Genomic DNA, 25,846 nt, shown 5'->3' on the forward strand with positions numbered 1-25,846 from the left:
ATGGGCATATGGAAACCCTAATTTGGAATTTGTTTTATTATCGATTTCATATTTTGTAACACTTTAACGAATTTTTGATTAATAAACTCCATGATTTTAAAGCGAGCAATAGCAACTCTGTACGAAAAAGCAACATTTTTATCTCCAGTGCGCGACCCTGTGTATGAGAAATTCTAAAGATTTTCTCATTTTAAAATTATATTGCGATATTGCTGATGAATTGAATTTTATGGTTGAAGTGCAAAGAAAGTGATATTTAACAAATAAAGGTAACACTCAAAACGTTATAAAACGTCCCTTTGGACGTAATATAAAATCTGAAAACTTTGAGATTTTTTAAATTTTTATTACCTATATTTAATTATATCAATAAAATATTCATTTTATAGTTGCCTAAACTATATATATTGTATTGTATTATCTTTACTTATTTACATAAAATAATTAGGAAAGTTTAATAAATTAACAAGCTTAATTTTAACTTCACGGATAACTGAGCAGGGATGTAAGCAGCCCGAATATTTGGAGTTCTGCTGTATTTCATGTAATACTCTCAATTTTAATGTTTCAAGTAACAGAAGTCATCATTATTTACTTCTAATAATTCTACGTTTTTATATAATTTTATGTAATTATAAATATACATTTAGCTGCCAAGACGGGAAAGTGGTTAGCGATTCTGAATGCCATACCGAAGGGTCCGGGTTCGAATGCAGGGAAGGCCATGGATGTAATTTATTCGTATCTTCATGGGAGGAAACGATGGCCCACTTATTAGGTGCTTCATAACAAAGAGACCACCGCTTTAGTAGTGGCCAACGCCTTTAAACGGTTGGAGCTCACCACTGGAAACAAAATATAGGTTAATGATCATTTTGACACATGTGTGCAATATCTATATGCCGATTTTTCAATTATATCTCAGTACATTTTTTAACATTCCCCTATTTTTTCTAAAACACAGTACTTTTTGAAAAAATATAAGAATAGCTCTATACCAGCTTATTTAGGCAATTTCAAACATTTTCTGAATGCACTAATATTTTTTGAAACGCTTGAAAGGAAGAAGTTAATTAACTTTTCTATTATAAAAACAAATGCGTTGTTAAAGAAAATCGAAAAAAAAAAAAAAAAAAAAAAAAACTTATATGTTCCCATCAAATAATCATCAATACTTCTCATCAAACAGCATTTAAAAAGCATTATATGCTTCTGTAAATGTTGAGAGAAGGAGCTCTGTTAGATAATCTTGATGGTCACAAAATTCAATTATCGAGTCGGTAATGAGAAAAATTCATTTCTTTGAACTAAAATATTTAAACTTTCATTTTAGAATAATCGTCTGTTGCTGCCTTATACATCATTTAATTTCATAGCGAAACTCTTTTTTGAACAATTTTATTTTAAATGAACATATAAATTCTTGATCAATAAAAGTTCATTTTAAGTGAAATAGTCATTTTAAAGATTTAAAATGAATATTATACGTTTCAAACCAAAGAAAATAAGACTAAAATTATCAAATATTTCACAACGGAAAACTGAAAAAGTAAAATTTTAAAAGTCTCTTTTTTTTTCTCTTTCTTTCTTGTAACTGAAATTTCAATTCTAAATTAGAATATATAATCTATCAAGCAAGCAAAGGAAATAAGTTATTCTTGAACTATGAAAGAAATAACATTCCTTTGAAAACCTTGATTAAATTATCCGAAGACTTCATTTAACTTTAATGGCAATTGGAACAATATTTTGCTTCATCTAGTTTTATCTCCGCACGACAAAATTCTAAATGAGTGTTTCGAAATGGCTTTTCTATTATTGAGCACAGAAATGAAAATTTAAATGGAAAATAGTTTTTTTTTTTGCATCGTATTAGAAACCAAGTGTATATAGAAAATTTAATTTAGGCATGATATGCACTGAGAAAATAAACTTTACATAAATATTAGAAGATTACTTATTCATTTGATCTATTTCTTAAATTATGTTAATATAAATATGAAAATATTATAATGTATTTTGCTCTTCTATTAAAAGAATGTTTAGTTTGTAAGAAATATCATTTTCCTTAGATTTACTGTAACATTGTTTTCATTTCCTACAATGGTAGTGGTTTCTTACAATATTAAGGAAATAAAGGCCTATGTTCATTAATAGGTTATTGATGGATTTCGGGATCGCCGTTAAGTGAAGTTGTTGAATTCAAAATGAAATGATAAAAGGAAATTGAAATCACATAATTTGTTGTTACTCGCATTACATGTTTTTTGCCCAAAAGGGACTTCAGTCCTGAATGGACTATTAATCACGAAACGGGATTTTGCATTGAATCACTATAAACGGAGAAATACCTTCAAGCTGTTGCCACCAAATATTATCGCTCTGTATTATATGTAAAGAAATTAAGGAAGAACCTGCATGAATGGATGTATGTTTCTCGCATTGTGAAAAAACAAAGGTACCTAGAGCCATCAAATTCTGGAAAACTTAGTCCTCCACTTGAATATGGACAATTTCGAATTTGTTTTATTGTATATTTAATATTCTGTAACACTTTAACGAATTTTTGATAAAAAGATATCAGCGACTTCAAAGCAAGCAACGGCAACCCTGTACGCAATAAATCATTTTTATTTTCAGTGCGCGAGACTGTCTATCGGAAATTCTAAAGAAATGCTATTTTGAAATAGTTTGTGATTTTGTTGTTGAATTGAATTTTATATGGCGTAAACGTGATATTTAACAAATAAAGTAAAAACTCACAAAGCAATAATAATAAAAAGATTAAAAATGTTATGTAAAGCCATTTTAGTAAGGGAACTGAACATTGATTTGATGAACTAAGACAAGATTGAAAAAGACAGAAAAATGTCTGTCAATACTTAATCGCTCAATCTTCTCGGCTAGTAAAGTCTAGCGGTAAGGCCTGAATGAAATGATATGGCATTGCAATGTTTCAGTACACATGTATTTTATTAATGCCGCTAAACATTCCTGATTCTCGTTGTAGCTAATGGCGTGGTCTGCTTTCCTGTTACATCTGTATCATTCAGAAAGGAAACTGCAACATATTACGTAACCCATCTGAAATTCAAAAAGTACAGCAGTTATTTTAAATCGCTACAAATATCCCATCTGTATTTTTCAAACGAGATCTTTGTTACAGAACTTTTGAATTTTCGCAGTGACTGCATGAGTTAAAGGCAGTTAAATGAACTGCTTTTTACTAAATATTATAGCCTAGCCTGTGGTTATAGATAAATAGAAACTTCAGTTCCTTACTTTTAATACGGATTCTAGTTTCCTTTGTTGCACTGACGAACAATGCAATTTTATAATGAAGTTAAATGTAAAGTTATGCTTTATCGCTTAGAAACAAATTCTTCTCTTGTTTCTGACCATTGTTTACAATGGATGTGGTTTAGTTTTGTATGATTATGGCAAAGGCTCGGGGGCTATCTACCTAAGGGGAAGGATGCCTTCGTGGAGGACTTTCTAAAGGAAACTGGCCCTATACACGTTACACGTGGAGAAAACGCCCATCTATCCGGCTCGTTAGCGGAATTCAAACCTCGAACCGAATTACCAGTGTTCAGCGACTTTACCGCTCTTCCGCTGGTGGGTTTGTACAATGGATATGATTTTACCCACAAAGTGAAAGCTATAACATCTCTTCCAGATGTTAAAAATGAATTTCTTTTATAATAAGAAACTCTTATTCTTGTATATTCATGTATGATATGATACAAATTCTCCAAATTGTTCTTTGCTCCAGCAGGAAATCAAAGAAATATTTTGCTTTATTTTTTTTAACAATAATTATACTCACTGTTTCCATTTAATAAATCTTAAACTTTTTCATTTAAATAAATTTTAAAAAAGAAAGAAGAAGACAGTTGCAGTCTTATATGTTGCTAAAGAACTGAAATATTATTCTTACTGCTCGTGATTTGACAATAACTTTTATTTTGACTGGATGCTGATGACAACTGTCTTTAATAAAAATGATAGTACATAATTTCAAACTGGAAACATTTAGAAAATAGAAGCATTTAATAAAAACAATTTTTGTCATTTATCCTTCAATATATCCACATATGTATAATTTAAATTATAGAGTAAATAACACAGTCAGCATGTATTCATATATTAAGAAATAAATTCATTCAGCTTTGGGTAGTAAATAAAATACGAACGCATATTTTGAATCAAATATAGATAGAAACTAATACAGGAATGGATATATTTCAAACCAAATACAGAAAAATTCTTATTTATTTCGTGAAAAGTTCTTTGTTGACAAGCGTTATTTATATTTTTAGTACTCTCAGTTATCTTTTGTTGTCGTAGCTAACCTTGTACATCATTCAAAACTATGTATAAATCTTTATTAAAACTTTATTCTTGTCGTGTAAACCATTTGTAAGCTTTCTTCTGCTACTTCGTGAACAATACAGCTAAAGGTTTTAAATCTGAGAGATTTCTCGAGTAGACATGTCGATTTAAGTCCAATAAATGAGGAAAAGTGCATGAAATATCATGAGTAGAGGTGTTTTTTATGTTAATCAAGAAATCAAATCTAAACACCGAATGATGAAAGTAAAATAAAAATTTATCTAGAAATTTACAGCACTCAGAATTTCTCTTTCACGCTATCACGGTGCTAGGTACTTAATGAAATTGTTGCTAATCTCATTTGCAGGCACTTTTAAAAAATAAAACTTCTGTAATTATAATTTTATTCTATGTTATTATATAATAATTTTAAAAACATGTGCAAAATTTATTGTAAACTTTTATACATTTTCGAAGGATTTCGAGGACATTTAATTAATATTTAATATGCACGAAGTTTCTTTTAAATGTTCAATATTACAGCCTATTTATGGACTATACATCTACATTGTGATTTCCATGATAAAAGGACTTTTCATGAATTTTTCAGGTATACTAATTTCCATTTTTCGTCCGCTACTTTCGAGTGTCCATCAATCTTGGTGGGTTTGAACTAAGAACGCGCTCCTCTCAGGAGACCAAAGCACAATAATACATAAGTGAAACTTTAGGGAATAAGTAAATTCTCAGGAAGAAGGTGGAAGGTTTATATGCAATACTTATATCAGACTTCTTTTCTTCTAGGAATGCAGTGGTACATTTTGAAGTATGACTTGTTGTTTTGATTTGATGACTCTTTGAAAATCTTTGGGATAAAGAAATGGAATTTCTTCTGCAAATATCGGACGAAAAAATTTCTTTTGAGAGTATGTGGTGTTGATTTTAACATTTCTTTCAACTCTTCTTATTTTTAATTTTCCACTGTAAGAGAATCCTGCGCAGAATAAAACCCTCATTGAAACTTTCATTCCATTGACGGATCTAGGATTGTATATTTTTTCTCTTTATTTTCGATAATAAATTGACCCCTTTTTGTTGCAATAAGTTAAGTAAACCTATGCTTCATCAAGGGTCACAATATACTTCCATTTATTTCCTGTTAAATGGTGTTCATAGACGGTTCTACAAATTGCTACGCTTTGAGCCACATGACTCTGCGAAAGCTGGTGAATATCACATTTTTTAACTTTTTCAAGTTGTAAATCTAAGTTTATTATTTTATATATTGTTTATGAGATGTACTCATAAAATTTGCAATTGATTTCTGCATCGGCGGATTTTCTCTCGTTGCCAACAATTCAGGTTTAGAAACATTAAAAGCAGTACGTACCTTTTTGAGTATTCACTTGGAGTTTTCGTCCCATGTAGAAGTAATAATTGACTGTGTTTTCCTTTTCGATTAATAATGTTTCTTATTTTTCACTTAGAAATTTTAATACCATGCATTTTACAGCGTTTTTTGACTTATTCAATAAGAATATTTCTCCTTGGAAAGTGCAATCCGAAACTTACTTACATGTGACATTTTGAAAGACCAGTAATTTTAAAAGTGGAAGACAACATTTCTCCTTTCAAATAAGAAACTGTTGCCAACGTCTGCTTTTTTAAAATTCTTTATTGAAATCGTTCTAAAAATGTGTAAACACTTTTATAATGCGTTTTAAAATTCATAAATATGAAATAATTGAAAATAATATTGCAACAATTTTTCTAACTGTTCAGTATGCAGATTTTGTATCATTTAAAAGTGCCTTTATCAAGAGTTTCTTAAAGAAAAGAAATTACAAGAAATCAGAAAGCTATAATTCAAATTAACTTTAAATGCAGAAGACTATTCTAACTCTGACTGCTGGTGAATATGTCTATTGCATTACAAGTTGGAAGTTATATTACAACACAGCAGGCCACTTGCGAGGGAATGTTAAAGTAAAATAAGATGGAGAAAATGTTGCCATCTTTTGGAAACATTCTAGGATCGAAAACCACTGACTCGTCAGTTATCGTTCCTGGAGGCCATGTATCGACTAGGAAAGGTTGTGTTTAGCTGTGGTGGAGAGGTAGCGTATGGGTCTAGAGAAAGGATTGTGCTTCACAGAGCATGATGAAATCAGAGCGGATGGGCACGTGAAGTCCCAGCCCCATATTGGAGCTTTTTGCCAGTAGCCACGAGTTATTCTTCTTTAACTGCGGAGCATTTCAAAAGCAGTCTTTCGTAGGCTGAAATATAAAATGTGCGACAAAATCTTGAAAATACTTAAGAAATTTGAAACGAAAAATGAATAAAAAAAGGGGCACTGAGTGCTGAGTTTTCAGTCATCACGCTCAGTACGAAAACAAGAATGGTAGGGAAATTCAGTAATGAAATTTCAATCAGTGCTTCATTTCACTCATTTAAAGAAATATTTATATTTCTGAATTTAGTATTGTAAAGTTGATTTAGGATTCAAGATCAGGATCTTTCTTCTTACCGGAAAGTTCTTTAAAATCTCTCATTTTATTGTCGTCTTTCCTTCAATCAATTAATACTTTCACCAGTAATAGCAAAACCCCACATTTCTTTCGTAGTTTAAGGTAATGCAAGGAACGTTTTTCCTAATTAAGAATGAGTAAACGACTGCTTGCTTTGCCATGAAACTGTCGATTGCTTCACGAGACAAAATTATCAAACCAAAAACTTAATTAATTCAAATAAAAACTCAGAATTAATCGTAAATTTTGAAACTGACTTTAATTTGCAAATAGATTAAATAAAGGCAGTGTTTAGTGACTTAGGCCTGCAATGGAACGAAAGTGAATAACTAGGCCTACCGATGGTTTGTTGTCAGAGAGATTATAGCAGAGTTTAAATATTCACTCAAAATGTCTGATCTAATTGGATATTAAAAAAAATTCGAATAATTACTTTACTTTTTTTACATAAGCTAAATAAAAATTAAAAGTGAGGTATCGGAATTTTTACTTTACAGTATTTTAACAAAGATTACATACACCATTAAGAATGTTTTTAGTTTTGTAAAACAAAATGCAAAAATTCTTTTTTCGTCAACATCGAACAATAAAGTTATATTTCTTTTTGGCTCAGAGATTAAAAAAGAAATAAATCATAAGGTAAAAGAAATAGTAAGTTTTATATTCAGTTAAATTAAAAAAAAATTAAATAAAATCTCAGAAAATCGACTCCATATACTATATACTATAATGGAAAGGTTAACAGGAAATAACTGAAATAAATTGCTTTGCATATATACTATAATGGAATGGTTAACAGGAAATAACTGAAATAAATTGCTTTGCATATATAATATATGAACTCCTTGCATTTCGAAGGAATTAACATAATTTCAGAATGCTCGTTCAGTCTAGGGAAAAAGGCACTTGTGGCTAACAAAGACTAAAGTAATGAAAAAAGAACAGTAGATCTATGTGACTATTTTTACATTAATATTTATGTGAATAACTTTATTGAATATTATAAGTTGATAGTACGTCATGCATATTCATCTTCATAGCTCTTCTTAAGTACATACTACATTGCGTTATATTTCTATACTCTTTTCTCCAAATAAGTAATTAAAAACCCAGAAATAAATCGATAAGAAGCTTCATTTAACTTACCTTAGAAAGAAGAACAAAAAGTTCAGATAATTGGAATTTCAGACATTTGACTTTTAGTACTTCGGCGTATAACGCGCCCGTTTTATACATGAAAATAAGATAGAAATTTACGGTTGCGCGTTATATATGCCGGATATAAAAATGGTAGATTTAAAAATAAGGAGAGAATGAACATGCAAAAATTAGATTTCTAAATATACCAGAGTGCTGTTTATTTAAAAGAAATCACATAACTTATGAACTTGAAGACTGCATTTTATTGCGACATGTTAGGGAAAAACATGGTAACATAAAGGAATTCTACTGCGGCAATAAAAAGTTTAGATTTGCAAAGGATTTGATGCACTTTATAAATGGCAATAGAACAATACTGAGAATTTTGGTTTGATATTCTTAATTGTATTTTTGTTTTAATCTGTGTTTTAATCTTTTGTTTTAATAAATATTGAACTAACGGCTTTAATCCACTTAGAATAACAGCCAATATAAATGTCCGCATTACACTCTTTCACCAATTTCTTCGTATTATCCGTTAGATGGATTTGAACATGTCCCAAACTGAAAGACTTTCTGGATTCTTTAAGGCAACAGGACGCTTTTGCCAAACATTTTCTAACCAGTTTTACGCCATTTCTGTCCATTCATCTTTCTTGTGAACGTAAATGAAAACGCCATTTGAAAAATTACATTTCCGTACCTTCTTTCTTTTAGAAATAACTGTGGGTTTTAATTTTTGTACTGTTCGCTAAGCGAAAAAGTACTACCGTGAGGTGAGATTTCTCGTGACTTGTTTTATGTAAACGTGTTTTGTACCTTCACATTAATGACTCATGTATTTTTTCCCTTATCGCTTGTCATTTCAGTGCACCATTATTCGAAAGCCTGAGAAAAATCTTCGAATTAATTACTTCAAAAGAATAGGAACATCGAACATGTATCTTTCATGTTTCTTCCTAAAGAAAGAAGTGCGCGTCGTACGGCTAATGTACCTAAAAATTAAAACGGTAATTTAGTATTATAGTTATATACCGGTGAGCGGTATACGCCGGAATATATTGTAATTGCTATTTTACTACATTTATGATTTTGTTTATTCTTTGTATTTATGATGGATTAGAATTTTTACTTAATTATTCGATTCAATTTTATTTAAAAATTTACTTTTGATTAGAAAGTATTGCTTAATGTTACTGTTCATGTATCATAATCTAAAGTTAATTCTGCACTAGTTAATTAGTTAATAATTTTCTTAAATTTAACTAATAATGCATGAAAGCTACAATAAATTCTAATAGTTTTAACTTTTAATGAATTGAACAATAGCTCTAATAACCTTAGCTCTCTTTCCGTTTTCAGTTCGTTCTCTTAGAAAGATCGTGAACTAATGAAAATAAAAAATCGTGTTATGAAATTCAGTGGACTAACTGCTTTTTACTTTTCCATTAGAAAATCTTCAAAAAACTGATAATCGGCCAGAGAAATTTAGAGATGGAAGGAGATAATTATAAAGTTTTTTTAACTCCTCACTTATTTTAACTTTTTAGCTTTTGCAATCTTTCTAACCTTCCCATTTTAGTGCAATAAATTTTTTTCCTTAAAAAAAAAAATTGATTTTTATCAGAGTAAATATATTTTAAGTGAAGCAATTTTGATTTTAAGAGGATACTATTAGTATCGGTATTGTAAATTAAATAGAGTACTTTTCAGATTTTTAAAGATATGAAAAAGAAGAGCACTTTCAAAAGCTAAGAAACTAAAGAATAAGTAAGGTTTTCTAGAGCCAAATATTGCGATTATAAAAGCAATTCTTATGAAAATAGACAGTAAACTACTAGCATCAAAACATTTAAAACAACTCATTATAAAGCCAGAAATTACCGAATGGAACAAACAATAATATTCAGTATGAAGGTTGGGAAATATAAGCAAAATCTTTACTCTACAAGCCTTATTTATTCACAGTCTACTTTATTTTATTCTATCGTAAATTCTTTATTTTATTCACAGTGCAGATTGCGTAACGTAGATATTGTATAAAGGCAGTTAGTTACACGTGTCCTAAATATAATAAAATAAATACCAGCAAATGTATAGAAGTTAATAAATAAACTTTAAATTGTTTCAAAATAAATAAGAAAAATATTCTAATTTTTGATATTTTAATGTTAAGAATTATAACTGTTAATTGCATTATAATAATGGAATTATAATAATGTTAATTGTGTTATAAGAATGCAATACAATTCTTAATGTTTTAATGAATGCGTTTTATCACTGTATGTATAATGCAAAAGCTTCGAAGCGAATTTATGCAAAAGAAATTATATCATTCTGCAGTTATTAAGCTAGCTTCTTAAACATAGTAAGTTAAAAATTTTAACAACTTAAAAAACACTAACAGAATTTAAGTTTTACTTCTTTAGGAAGTAAGAGAAGTAAGTATTGTATGGTGTCTACATCAGACTTTTTTACGATATTTTCACTCGTGTTGCAAAATATTGGTAAATAAGTTTACTATTAAATATTTCAAATATATTTTTATAATAAGCCTTTTTAAGATAATGCAAAATTACAATTATCTTTACTTATTATAAAAATAATATTTTTTTAATAATGCTTTTAATAATGCAAAGATTTTGTTGTTTTTGTTATTCCGTTATTTTTAAATTTGACATTAACCACATAGTTTCTTTTAGAAGAAATAATGAAATTTTCGTTCATTCATTATTACGTCATCAAAGTGTTTACTTTTGCGTGTGTTTATGTGTATTGTGAGACTGATATCTTACGTGAAATCATTTGACATTTTTATCCTTCAAAAATTAGATATTATTTTAAAGAAGTAATATCGTACATTAAAATATTTTTGCGTATATTAACATAAAGTTCTGTATTTTTCTGTAATTACCAAATTTTTTTATGATTTAATGGGAAGAATTTAAAGTTTTAATAACTTAGAGCAATTTTATTCCAAGTTTAATCTCTGAAATCTCTGGTGTGGAAACCTCAGAAAACTTTTAGGAAGATTTTCCGATGCTCAGGAAGGGGGGAAAAAAGGTAAAGCTAAGAAGTGTTATTGCTACAAATTGGAAAAATTAATTGCGAGGTGTGACAATTGTCTCCCAAAGGCCCCAGGCAACAAAAGACAGATTACGGATTCATCTTCCGTATCACCAATTTGCACATGTAGCGATTTACTCCGGCTTCTTTTCCTCCCCTTCTCCATAAGCAGCTTAGCTTTCAGTCTTGGCACCCTGAAACACCTTGAAATGACACCATTCTTAAAACACCTCAGATTCTCCCTCGTGTCTGTTTCAAGGGACTGCCTATAAATCTATATTAAAATACAAGATTTCTCAAAACGAACGACTCGATTTCAAATCACTTTACTTTTGAAAAAGATATAAAGAATAAAAGAAAACGTGCCCAGTTTTAATTAAGAAATTTTCTTCAGTTAAGAGAAAAAGGTCAACTTTGTAATTAAATTCTTTTCATATTTACTTCAGAATATATTTTATTTCTGTAATTATAATATTAACAATGCAGCTTTTTAAGTCATCTAAGCTTGTTAGCAAAGATGGTGCATTTACACAGCATTTTGAATACACTATCAGGAAAATAATTATATTATGAGATACAATGATTGTGAAACATCAAGTAATTAGGTCCGTTATGATTGATTCAGGAGTCAATAAAGAACATCGTTAAGAAAACACGAGATTTTACATAAATATTTCGGTAATATTCTAAGACATGAAGATTTTATTTCCATTGGATTTATAGCAAATTAAAATAAATTCATCAAAACAATCTACTAAAATAGCTTCGAATTCGAAACAGTCTATTAAAACAGCTTCCTGAATATTTAGTTATTGGTTAGTCTTGGATGTTATTTTTGTTATTAGCTGTAAAGGATATAAAGTAATGTTAAATTACAGAATTGTTAGTATTTAAGTTATACAAAATACGGTTGCGGTTTGTTCAAATCAAAATGTATCCAGATGACTCGATTTAAAATACAGATTTACTTCAAATTTTCAGGGAATTACATTTAATAATAAGTATCATTTTAATTATTTAATTAAAGAAAAAAACCTGTTCTTTTTTATTATGAAAGAAAATTGAAAACTTTTATTATTTGTTATCTGTTACAATTTCCATACTCGTTCTTGATTCTTGAACATAGGAAGCTTTATTCTCACGAAGCTGTTGTTTAGATTCATTTTACTGCAAAATAGCAAATTTCAAACTATTAAAAAATTTGAAAGGCTTCATTTCCTCTCGCAAAAGAGTTTTAAAGTTATTACCGCTCTTGCTGAGTTCGCAGTCTTACAGTTTGCTCTTGCACCCACTCCTACTAAAGCAGGTTTTTTTTTGTTTTTTAGCTGCATTGTTAAGCCTAATTTTCTTCGCAATAATGCCCCATATATTTGAACAACAAAATCATAAAAATTTTAAAAGTGACATATGTTTAGAATTCCCGATACAGTGTTAAGTGTTAGCATAGCTTAAAATTTTTTTCAATCGTTTCCCAGTTTATCACATCAATATTCAGTTTTGTTAGTAAAATGGCTAACAAAAATAGTTTTTAGTCATTTTATTATTACTTTTTATGAGTTAACTTTATTTATTATTAAATATCCCAGGCTTCACACTTATGCCATACAAAGTTCAATCTAACTCGAAAATCGCAAAATATTTAAAAAACAGCACATCTTAAAAATTCACGATACGGTGTTAAAGATTGCCATACATATTTTTATATTCGCTATAGTATTTCCTTAAACACCAGCCTCTCACGCAGCCAGTCACTTAGAATAGTTATTATAAAAAATAAAAATCTGAAAGGTTTCAGATTTTAAATTACGTCCAAAGGGGCGTTTTTTTAACGTTTTGTGTGTTACCTTTATTTATTAAATATCATGTTCTTTGCACTTAAACCATAAAACTCAGTTCAATAGCAATGTCGCAAAATAATTTAAAATGAGCCTATCTTTAGAATTTCCGATACACAGTTCCGCGCGCTGTATATAAAAAGGTTTTTTTTTTCCCTCGCTTTGAAATCCTTGAGCTTGTTAATCAAAGATTCATTAAGTTTTACAAAATATGAAATCGATCATATCATAAAACAAATTTCAAATTTCAAATTTGGGTTCCACATGCCCATATTCGTAGGAGGATTAAGTTATTGAAAATTCGATGGCTCTATGTACCGTGGTTTTATCACAATGCGAGACATAGACATACATTTATGCAGATTTTTCATTATTTAATTTCTTCAAATATAATGCAGGACTCTAACACTGGGTGGCAACTGTTTGAAAAGTGAAAAGGACATTTATAGTTATTCAACGCAAAATCGCAAAACAAAAACAGTAGTCCTTCAGGGAGAAGTCTCTTTAAACTAATAATAAGTATACATATATATATAATGATTTTAATGAGTCCGGCTAACGTAATTTCGTAAAAATATGGACTATTTTCTAATTAGGATTCTTATGATTTTAATACGGGTTTTAAATGAATCAAATTAAAGAGTAAAAAAAAATCCTGATAATTTTGTTTACTGCTTTTAAATCGCTTAGTTTATTACACAATAAACTTCCAGATTCAATTTGAAAGTATTTTAGGCTTAATACAATGATGACGAGGAAGAAATAAACATTTTATTTCTGGCATCAGATTGCATTCATATAAATCTAGCCGAATTTGTTAATTAAAATTGAAAGATTTACACTTTTTGAAATAGCAAAAATGTCGCTCGTTGGAGATAAAATGCTTTATTTAGAACAGTATTGCCACTGCTGACTTCCACATCGTTCAGTTTGTTTAGCAAATATTGCTTAAAGTTTTGCAAAGTATGAAATGAGTAACAAATCGAATTAAAAATTCGGTCTTCCAGGTACCCATGTTTCAGTGGATGACTACGTTATTCGAAATTTGATGTTTTTTCACAATACGAGAAACATACATATATTTATGCAGATACGTTATTTAATTGCCTTAATAATAATCCAGGCGATAATATATTGGCAAGAATTGAAAATTAAAGAATTATAGTGAACGGATGCAAAATCCCATCTCGAGACTAATAGCCCCTTTTGGGCTACAGAAATGGGAATTATGTTAAAATTTAACATTATTAGTGGTATCGAATTTCAAATAATTGCTTGTAAATTCTTAAGATACAACACTTCTCTGGATTTTAAAAGCTAGAAATTTACTTAGAATGCGATGATTTAAGAAATATCCATAAACTAAACATTCTCAAGTGCTATTCAATGCTAATAGTTGATTTGTTTTATAGACAGCATTTAAGTAAAAAATTGAAATTCGAAAATTCTCTAAAGTTCATTACCAGGAATGAAATCTATATACTTGCATATTAAAAAAAACTTGTATTAAGTAAGTAAATTAGAAATTAATGCTGATGTTAATTTCTGTCTGCTGATTGAAAACTTTTCTGGCATAAACTTTGGCATATTCAAAGCGCCAAGATTTGGAATTTAATATATATATATATATATCCATTTTGAAATCACCTTTGGCTAGGGTAAAATGTAAGCAAAATTTAGAATTAATTTTGGCCTATTAATGTGTGAAAACGCTCTATTTGTTAGACTTTAATTTGTATATTTCTTTTATTTCATTTGCTTCTTAATTTCATTTCATTTATTCTTTATTATTATAGTTTTTCATTTATTCTTAAGTTTAAGTATTTTGCTATATGAATATTACCTTTATTTTTATTGATTTTTGAAATTTGTTGTCTATTATCACGTCGGGTAATTTTTTCGCATTTCTGAAATTATTCAAGATTTAATTTCAGTTATTTAAAAAAATTATTTTATAAAACTTAAACCTGGAATAGAGATTTTGGATTTTGTTCAAAAATGCAAAACAATGAAATGCGATTCTTATGAATTCTTAGTGATTGTATAGAGCGATTCCGGTTCATATTGAAAGGTCGGAATCTTTTCGTGGAATCAACAATGATTTTCTTCTTTTTAAATTTACTTTTAATGATCATTAAAATTTTTGATTTCCACAACTGTACACTTTTATTATCTAAAATTTTCTTCACATCTCCTAGGAAATAATTTTTCTTTACGTATTTTCTATTATATATATAATTTTGGCAAAGAAACTCTGGGATTATTTCCTATAGGAAAGAAGCGCATTCCTGGATACTTTTTAAGAGAAGTTGTTTATTCGTCCTACGAAATGGCGGTTATGTTTCGCTGCTTTGGTTTTTACCCTGTCCTAGTAGACAATACCATCTATTAACTGTAACAAGAATTCTTGCATTTTAGAGAATTTTTCCTGGGTAAATGTTTTTAATAGTTAATCAGGAATATTCCAAAACGTTGCTGGAAGACCGGAAAAAGTGCAAGTGCAAACTAAATTTAATCCAAAAACTTAAGTCTTGAATGCGACTTAAGCTTTTGGATTAAATTTAATTTCGGGGCAGTTTATACACGGCTAGAAATTAAGAATCAATAGCGATGTTTTCTTTACACTTGTTACATTGTTTTTCACGGCCAACTCAGATTTTTAAGAACTCTTATAAAATGCTCTTTTTGTTAGTTTCATTAAATAAATGAACACGAGATACAACTGTATGTTTAACAACTGTTGTTGTTTTATTTCTTAAAGGAACTTAGAAGTCGATTTCGATACACAATTCACGGAATTTTCATGATATGAATTTCGGAGTTTTAATTGTTATATGGATAATCACATGGAATTTCTATCCTAAAATAGGCATTAATATAAATTATAATAGGAAATTTGAAATTTCACTTATTGTGCTCATTCACAGATGAACATTGAGAAAGGAAGAAGTATGAGTTGCCTAATGTGTGGTTATGCAAAAAATGCTTTACCCTTTAGGTTATGTAAAGAATGCTTTACCATACGATATATAATCTATAATAAAGTTTCCCATAATAACAGGTGTGCTTATAGTAAGTCGATCACTACGTGTGGGACTTATGTATCCCACCATTAACTACGGCTGGGATATATGTCTCCCAGCCTTTGGCTTAAAGACCATTTGTCAAAAAAGTCCACATGCTAAATTTACCTTATTTGACATATTTTGTTCACTTGGATAAAAACAGGATAGATTTTTTTAATTCGTAGTCGAATGGCTAAGTACAACTGTTTTATACAAGTTGGGATTCTCATTTAAGATCAAAGACTTGACATAATTTTAGGAGTACAAAACTTCTTAGGCTACCGTTTGTTTGCATCTTCTATAGAAAAAAAAAATAAATCATGATTTTTCCATTTGTTATAAATAATCTAGCTTAATTTAATACTTAGAAATGCTAATCACATGCCTTTTTGAACAGTAGTCTATGAATATTTCTCTTTAGAAAGAGTAAAGAAATGTTAATTATATGACCTTTTTTAAGGGGTGTTGCAACCTTAAAATCTTCAAAAAATGGTGATTTCGGATTTTTGCATTTTCAAATTCTCTACACTTTTATCTTTCTAAAAATACCATTTTTTAATCTCTATGACAATTAAAACTGTAAAAAATCTAGTTTTAATTTGTTATCGAATGCTTTGATAAATGAGGATTTTTTACATAAAAATGCGTTTCTCTCCAAACTTGATTTTTTTTATACTCGATGTACCTTTTTACCGGAACTACTGCTCACTTTCTATCTAAACTTTTTATGGCTTATTTATTAGGTTTCCTAATATTTGCTGAAACGAGCTTTTTGTGATAACTAAGGAAAAAAATTTTAATTTTTTGTGTGAGAAAAGTGGTAAATTTTACTATGCTTAACAAAATATTCTATAAATTTTTCTAAAATTCAAAATGTTTCAAAAGCTCATTTCAGTATAATCAGATAGGTACACTTTAATTATACAAAAAATTTCAAGCGTTTATCTACAGCAGATTTTGAGAAAAGATCCATCGAAAAGGGCCAATTTAACATTGTCGGTATAGGGGTTGTTGATAGCCTTTAAGCTGTAGTTTGTGAATATTTCTCTCTAGAGGAAGTAAAAATTTAAAATTAGATTCAGAACTTATTAAACATGCATAATTTTAAAGCATCTTATATTTAACTACGTGTATACAATAAATTAACTTGAAAATGATGATTTGTTTAAATTTTTTTTAATGTTTTAATGTTTGTTTATTTGTAATCTATTTTATCTAATTCATTTTGAATACTTGTTACGAATACGTATTATAAGGTGAGAAAATAAAAATATCCGCTGATTTTAACATTATAAGAAATATTAAATATTTTTTTAAATATCTCTAAAGTTCAACCCAGCTTCGGAGGAAAAAAAAACGTTCCAAAAATTTGTCAATAACACGGAAAGAAAATCATTTTACAATATGCCTCCGACCCCAATCGATCTAGCCCGGATAAAACGTAACCGCAACTGTGAAAAAAGAAACGATTCAAAAAATGATCCTCGTACCACCTCTTCTTACCTCAGCCGGCGATTTCTGTCTTCTTTCTTTCTTTCTTTCTTCCTTTTTTTTTTTTTTTTTTTTTTTTTTACCCCGCTCTTCATTCTTTTTAATACTTCTTTTATATCATTTCCTTCACTTCCCCCTTACAGTCGAACGTACCTCACACCGCTTTCGGATCAACGGACTTCATTCAGGAATGCGTAATAAAAGTAGGATCTCAGTCAGTATTAGAGATCTTCGGGTGGCATCAAAGAAATCAAGATCAAACATCGCAACCTAGGGGAAGGGGGGGAGTATTCTTTTTCACTCTTTATTTAGTATCACAATCGATTGGGGGAAAAGTAAAGTACTACAAGCAATACGCGCTACCGATCATATTTTTGTTCTAAAGCTTTTTCCACTCTACCCCTATTCTCAACCCCTTCGAATTCATTCCCCCCAATCGAAGATGAACGTGAAATGAAATCTTACGAAAAGTGAAAGTACCGTCGTGTTTGCTTAAGGGAGAGAAGTTTTCTTTTTTCTGTTAATAAATTATTTTTTTAATGGAGGGAAGGCGTATTAAATACCCTTCGAGAATACGTGCGCATACATGCATACATACATTGATAACATCTGAGTTTTATTTATTGCAATCGTTGGGGAATCGAGTGGTATATTTAAAAGTATATTTTCTCGCATTAACGTAAAGGCAAATAAATTACTTTTTCTATCTTTTATCATTAAAGAGATATACTTTCAAGACCTCGACGTTGTATCTCCTGGGATATGCCAATCAAAGTGGTGTATCTGTACAGAAATAATCCACGAATAAATTATCGCTTTTTTACATCTTTGCTAAGAAAGGTGTGTTTGTATTAACATGCATGGAGTTTATCTCCCAAGGGATTGTGGGTAAGATATGATTTTTTAATAGGAATATTTCGAACTTGTTTCAATAGTCAGTTACTTCTTTGTGCGATCGTATGAAAAGAACATGTTTTTTTAAGTGCGTTTTATGTAACTTAAAAATTTTCGCTGAGAGATAAAAAGAAACTGTGCTATCCGTGTAAAAAATTCAAAGAGCACAAAATTTTGCTTTAGAATTTAATGAAAACATATCTTAATTTTTTTAATCGAAATCGAGTTAGTAAATAGAGATATATCCCTCAGGAATTTGACTTTTAAACTAGAGCAGAAAATAATTCCTTTATTTCATTAGGGAAAACTTTTGATTAGTTTAGTGATTTGCTTCCTACTTTACTGTGCTAGGGCAGGATATTATAAGTTTGTAGGAATACACTTGATTTTGTTTGAATTCTCAAATGTATCACGTGGTCGTAAAAAGGAAATATATATGAAGTTCCTATTCTTTTGTTCAAGATATCCGTGTCAAAAGGAACTGTAAGAAAGGCGTATCCATCTAAAATGTTTTAGACTTACCAAACTTCAACAACATACGAATAAAAAAATATCGTTTCTTTTATGCAAACATATCATTCTACAAATTTTTCAGACTGTAATTTGCAGTGTAAACTCCTCAAGAAATCGAAATCTAAAGAGCTTTTCAATTTATTAATTTACGAGTTACTGTGAAATACTTTTAAAGAAATAGCATAAGAGGCATGCATATCGCTTTTAAATCGCTCAGTTTGCTATTAAAATTGTACTGTTACCAATATACGAATATTATTTCAAAAATAAAAAAATTAAGTAACGGTAGCAAAGCATAGAAGGATTCAAAATTCATAGTAATGGTTATTCTCCAAGAATGTACATTGTCAGCGTGGGCCACCAGTCACCTGCGAAATCTTGAAATCACACATCGTCTGAGTTGAATATTTTGATTTCAGGGCAATAATATTTCCTGGCAACAATTTGAAAAAGTGATACACTGTTTATAGAAATTCAACGCAAAATATGGTGTTCAAAACTTAATAAGTATTCATTGAGTATTTCATTGCATATTCATTGCTGAACTTTGAATTTGCTGCTGAATTCTGCAAACCTTAAATTTATTCCTCGATAGCAGTTTTTTTCTCCACAATGTCTGCATTTGGTATAACTTCTCAAACTTTGTGAGATATTAGAATGCTTCGAGTAATAAGTCTTCTCAGTGTAGAAGCATTTTTAATGAATTCAAATGGATATTTGATTTTAGCAAAGCGCATTATTTGTAAGGCAGCATGCATCTGTGGAGTACTTTCCAAAGAGTTGGAGTGTGAGCTTTTTCCGGTTCGTATATTTATGTTACACAAGAGAAGAAACTAAGAAAATTTCATTCAGCTAATCCGCTATTTTGCTAAGAATAGAACCTGCGATAAACTATCATTATTTCTCTCCTTTTACCACTCAGGTACCGAAGAATTTTCTTCACAAACTTCAGTAATTTTCTGTCTCTTAAGATCTGCTTCATGGCGAATCTGTATCAGAATTGATACATGTCAAGAGCTCGCACCTCTAAGAGTTCAAAACAAAAAGTTCGACGTCACGGCGAACAATGGCGAGTCCAGTATAGCAGTAAAAACTCAAATTCCTTTGTCTGAAATTTATCTCATAAAGATCATTTAGCCTGTAGAGCTACCAAATCACTTTGCAAAGAACACCACCTACTAAACACCACCGGCAAAGCTGGTTTCATAGCACGAGAATGACAAATTTCTAGTTGTTTGCAATGATAGATAATCTTGCTATTAATCTCCAATATGATACCAAAAATTGAAGAATTCATACAGGATAATGATATTCATACAAGATAATACGTTTGGTGGCATTTTAACATGTAAATATCAACACAGCTAAACTTAGCCAGTGTTGTGATTTTATAGTTGCACTGTTCAGAAAATACAACATATTAATTTAAAAAATTATAAAGGTAAAATAAAAATCATAAAAAAATTGCTATTTAAGCCTTTTTATAAATTTTAAATTTTTACAATTCCAAAATTCCGTTTTGTGGCCACATTTGGGGTCGTGACCCACAGTTAAAGAATCGCTGTCTTAGAACATCTTCCACGAAAGTCTACTTCTCCTTAGGTAGATACGCATTTCTTACCTTAAGCAGCTAGCCCTCGTGTAGTCTGCCGTAATCAAGCAAACCAAACTTTCAGTTGCAAGGGTCTCTCAAAGAATTTTTTTTTTTTTATTTAGGTCGCTTTCTCGTATCTCTAAAAGCAACTAGTTAAGGTCAACACTGATTTCTTTCGCTAGGGACTATTAACAGGCAAGTCAAATTACGCATCCAGTCGGTTTGAAAAATCCAGTCGGTAATGTAACTTTTTCAGGAACAAATATTTAACTGTGAATTCTGCTTAAAGGTTCTTCAATGATCCTTCCCCCCAAAAAAAAAATAATAAAGCAGAGCTTAGGTTAATGTTAGTAACATTCCCCTCAATGGCTATTATTGTTGTTGTGACTAATCTCGCTTATTTGACATTAAAACAGGCCCACGAAATCCATCACGGCAAGAAGTACAAGATTGCGCCTGTCGATGGCAAGAGCTTTGCCACCATTTAGACGACAGTACGATTTTGCACAGCTTCAGTTTTAAGACACAGCTCCTAGGTGGGAGACTAAGGATCTTCTACCCTCTTTTCCTACCACCTAACCACACGAAAGAAGTTTCGGCTCGCCATATATTTAGAGTGCCCCCCTTTCGCAAAGACACTATGCATTCAGAAACATTCATGTCTTCTCCGGGATTCGAACCGGGCCTTGCGCTTTACGCTCAGTGGCATATCATATAATTCTATAGTATGACATCTAGAGATAAATTAGGAAAAGATCTCATTTTTAAAAATAGCACTGGGTTAGTCGTGTGATAAAGTTCTCAAGCTTTTAATGAATGTTTGTACTTTGATGAGAATCAGTTATCTAACCTCCAGAAGGTGAGATTTAAGAAAAATCTTTGGGCACTTCTCTGTCATAAAGCCAATAATGGCGTACGCAGTTCTAATTTGGGCAGCTGCTGCGAAAACAAGTAGAAAGAGATTCCAGGGGCGCTTCAAAAATAGGGTACTCCATTTTTTATGGATTCTGCATATTTTCGGCACAACCCCGTTCTACATCCGGATTTTAAAACTGTTTACATAAGTTTTTGGGTTTATCTCGCGTTTGTATCATAACTGTCATTTAAATGTATTCCACGATTCTTTTGAGAAATTAGCGCCTGCTACTATGCATAATTCAGCTATACAAATGTTCATATACGATCTCGATCTTAAAAAGCGATCACATGGAATTGTCGTATTGGAAGTCATTAAAGGACTGTATCAATGACAAGAAAGCCTAAAAAGTTCTCGGATATTCTTCATTAAAGAGAGCATCGCGGTTCTGTAAGGTGATGAGTCACCAACCACCGCTTAGATTGCTGCCAATAAATATGACGGCGAAGAATTAATCTTACAACTTATTAGTTAAAATTTACTTATACCCTGAAATTTTAAGAAACGATATGTTGTATATGCTAGGATATTCGCCAGACAAGCAATTTCAGAGAAACATCCAGCTTCATCCATGACGAAGACTCAAAATCTGATGTCTGAAATGGAAATTTATTGATTTCGGTTACTTGAAACGAATTCTATTGTTAAAATCTTTTTTTGTATTGTATTCAATAATTTGTAATATAGAAGATTCGTATTTAAAAAATATTTTAAACATAAATAAGTAACATCACTCAATGTATTTGGAGAAAAATCTAAAATACATCTGCGATTTAAGTGTCTTCCCTTGCATTCAAATGTGCTTAAAAGTATCTACAATTCATCGAACACTTAGCGAAGTGTTAGCTAATGGAAAACTAGCCTAACAATTCGGTTCCAAATGGTTATATCTTCAGGTTTTTTTAAATGTGTTGACTCCTGATGTGCATTTCTGGACTTTCTTGGATTTTACTTTCTGCATTATGATTAATATGGAATACTATTTAATTAGAGAATAAATGAAGGAAATTTATATATTATTTTAAGGTTTCAATCTTCCAATTTTTTTCAAATGTTTCCTTCTTGTTTACTATTTTCTTCATTAGAAACTATCAGATAGTTGAAGCAGTCGTATATTAAATTAAATGACGTATTTAAGGTTTGGTTTATTTAATTAAGGCAAAACACGCGAAGGTTATCTGCTTAAGAGAAAGGATAGTTTCGTGGAGGACTTACTAAGGGAAATTAGCTCATATTCATATATCCACGTTACGCATTAGAAAAACCACGTATGCGTTCATGCAATTAGCCTGTTTACCTGAACCGAATACAGGGAGAACAGCTAGTGGTTAACAACTTTACCACTCAACCGCTGGGGACCGAGACATAGTAAAAACACGTAAATTAATCATGTATTCTTTTCCAAAGAACAGAATATTCGCAACAAAGGGTGTTAAAAGCTTTAAACAACAAAGGTGTTAAACAACAAAGGGTGTCACAGTTTTTTGTTACAAGCATGCAATTTCGTTACATAAACATTTTTCTTATTTATTTATTTATTGTTCCTAAAAAATTGTAAAAGGGAGAGCAAAGCATTTCATTTTACTAAATGTGTGCAAGCCATTTAACAACGGAAGCTAAATTTAAGAACATAAATAGTGTGCACTCGAATTAAATTCAAGAGCATAAAGGAACATACTATGTTGATTCTTGGAATTAGGAGAAGAGAGGGAAATATGTACGAATGGGCTAACTGAAACTTTGAATACTTCTCAGTTCCCCCCCCCTTCCCCGAGTGATGCACAGCTGTTTTGAATTGTAGTATATGGAGTTGAATAAGAGTCGCATTCTTTTCTTGGCATTACTAATGTCGTTAACATAAGCCTAATTTATAAGAAAAGGGAAATATGCCCAAAAACAATTAGCGAGGATGATACATATTAAGACAGTTGCAATTAGGAAGGCAAAACTTCTTATTAATTAGAATAAGGCTTTTAAGAATTAAAATTATAAATGTTTTGATTTATGTTTCTTTTATAGTGCCATTATAAACTTTCATTGATGTTTCGTTATAAATGTTACAAGATTAAAAAATCTGATGTGGACACCACATGACGTCTTTGTATGGTTTATTAAATCATTCACATTTTCGCCGCATTGCATTTAAACTTATTTCCTCGAAATTCCTTAGAGATACTACACTTCTCATTCAATTAATTCAGCCCTCACTTCGCGGCATAGTAAAAATACATAAAAACGCAAATCATCCTAATTAAAAATTGTAAAATACGCAAAAACGTAAAACACCAAACACAATTGAAACAGTTAAAAAAACAATTTTTAAAATTAAAATTATAGTTTCTATGCAAAAACAAGCAATTAGGCCAGGGGGAAAGAAGGCAGATTTTTTGATGTAAAACTGAAAGTTTACGTTTGGTCCTACTCGGCAAAAAGACACTGAAGGTGCAGAAACTGACTGAATTCACTATTCTACTGAGTTTCAAAACGTAAGCAAATGGCGGTTCGTTAGGTTTAACTCGACACTTTTAAATTGTTGATAATTCTACAACTATTGCATAGAGATTAACTAAAGGCATTAAAACCTTAACCGGAACATAAAAATTACATAATTCAATCCCTTTTAAAGCAGAAAGTGCACAATTTACCAACATATAAGAATAAAAAACTAAGCTCACCGAACCAGGTAACAGCGTGATTATATATATCTATACACGATTGGTGTAGCCGATTGGAATAAAAAAGGGATATGCACAAGTACATGTTATAGCAGTTCCGTACAAAATCTCAACATTCTACGGTTACTCATTTTTAAGTTATGCGAGATACAGATGTGACGCAAAAACATAGCTCAGATGGTTTCGAAAGTGGTTTAATTTTCGTTGAGATATGCCTGAATTTTTCACGATTACAATACTTCGTATAAGGAAGTAAAAATAACACGGGGATAGGAACTATATTTTGATTAATTATTAATTGCTTGTAAATGAATAAAAGTTTTATTTTTAATCATTTCTTTTCATTCTCTGCTGACACATTTCATTTTGAGAAATGAGTTACCAGAAGTGAGTGCAACAGCAGACTGGGGACAAAAAGGCTCAGTGAGAGTTAAAAAAAGCCTTAATAAATCCTTTTGGGAGATCGTTAAAATCTGAAACTCTTTTAGATTTCTTTCTTTCTCTTTTTTAAACTTTTATTTGCCCTTATTTATATCTATGACTGTTGTTTTGTATTCCTGCATCTTGCGTGAGCTGGCAGTAGCGGAATTTTCTAATACTGCATGCAACTATAATTTTATAGAAATTATTAACTGATGTATAGGTTAGGTTTCTAAAATGCAATCTCATTTGCCTTGTTACCTTTCTACAGTTTAGAAAACGCATTTCCACTGTTTTATTACTTATGCTTACACCTTGTACAGAAAAATTACTCTTTTTACATTGACTTTACATTTTTGATTTTTAATATAAGAATAAATAAAAGATCTACAGTGTTCTACAGTACATAATACAATAGATATTTGAGTATGAAACTTACTGAATGCGCTACAGTTCTGTTATGTCTTTTCCTCGTATTTTCTTTCTTAAAGGATTTTTTCCCTCTAACTTACTTTATTATAAGAATATAGTACAATTCATATAAGCGTGTATTAATTTACTGTTCTTCTGTTTATACAATCGGTAAAACTTCCAATAATGTGTTAACTATTAATCGTTTAGTATTTATTGAGACAAGGCTTATATGCAAATTTGCTGCTACGCGGGGTGTTGCAACTCTAAAATGCTAGTCTATTTCTAATTGTATTTATTTCATAAGAATGTATTCTCTGTACTCCTCCTAAGAGTTTTTTTTTTTTTTTTACAAATAGAAATAGTATGTAATAAATGTATAAATGTTTTTTGGTTAAACCCCATGCATCAATCAGAAATGTCTAAAAATTCTTTGATGCGTATCTTTTAATTCAGTTTCTAATACCTTTTAGAACTATAACCAAATGACAGATAAAAATGAAAGCACTGTAACTTACCTAAGAATTAAAATATGAGCAGAAACTATTTTTCGAAACCGCATTTTATATTTCTATGTACATTAAATAATTCTTTTGAGATATCATCTATAAGCCAATAAACAAATTTTAGTCACATAGTCTTTAATTAAGCACTTAAATACAAAAATTAGGAATTTTATGGAATCATTACCTATTTTCACTACCTTAAAAGAAATTTTTATATCATATTTGCAATTGGAAATATTAATTTTATAATAGGTGATATTATTTTAAAATGAGTTATTTATAATTAACACGTAAGTATCAATTTTAAAATTTTAACCCACTAGGAAACTATTAATTTTCATTTATCTCCTGCTTGTCACTTTTCTTACAAACTAAAAATATTTATTTTCAAATAGGGTGAAAATTATGATTTTTACATAGTATCTTTCAAACGAAGCTAAAAGAAAAAGAAAAAGA

At 30.1% G+C, this 25,846-nt stretch overlaps 1 long non-coding RNA gene across 1 annotated transcript in view; it reads left to right on the forward strand.

Annotated features, from left to right (window-relative positions):
- Nucleotides 1-25,846, forward strand: part of LOC118200087 (uncharacterized) — a 730,533-nt gene that overhangs the window by 68,873 nt on the left and 635,814 nt on the right. The gene's annotated exons all lie outside the window — the stretch shown is intronic.

This window comes from Stegodyphus dumicola, chromosome 1 (genome assembly GCF_044657685.1).
Source record: "Stegodyphus dumicola isolate Sdum_Otavi_A_Nest chromosome 1, ASM4465768v1".
In the NCBI taxonomy this organism is placed as follows: Eukaryota; Metazoa; Arthropoda; class Arachnida; order Araneae; family Eresidae; genus Stegodyphus; species Stegodyphus dumicola.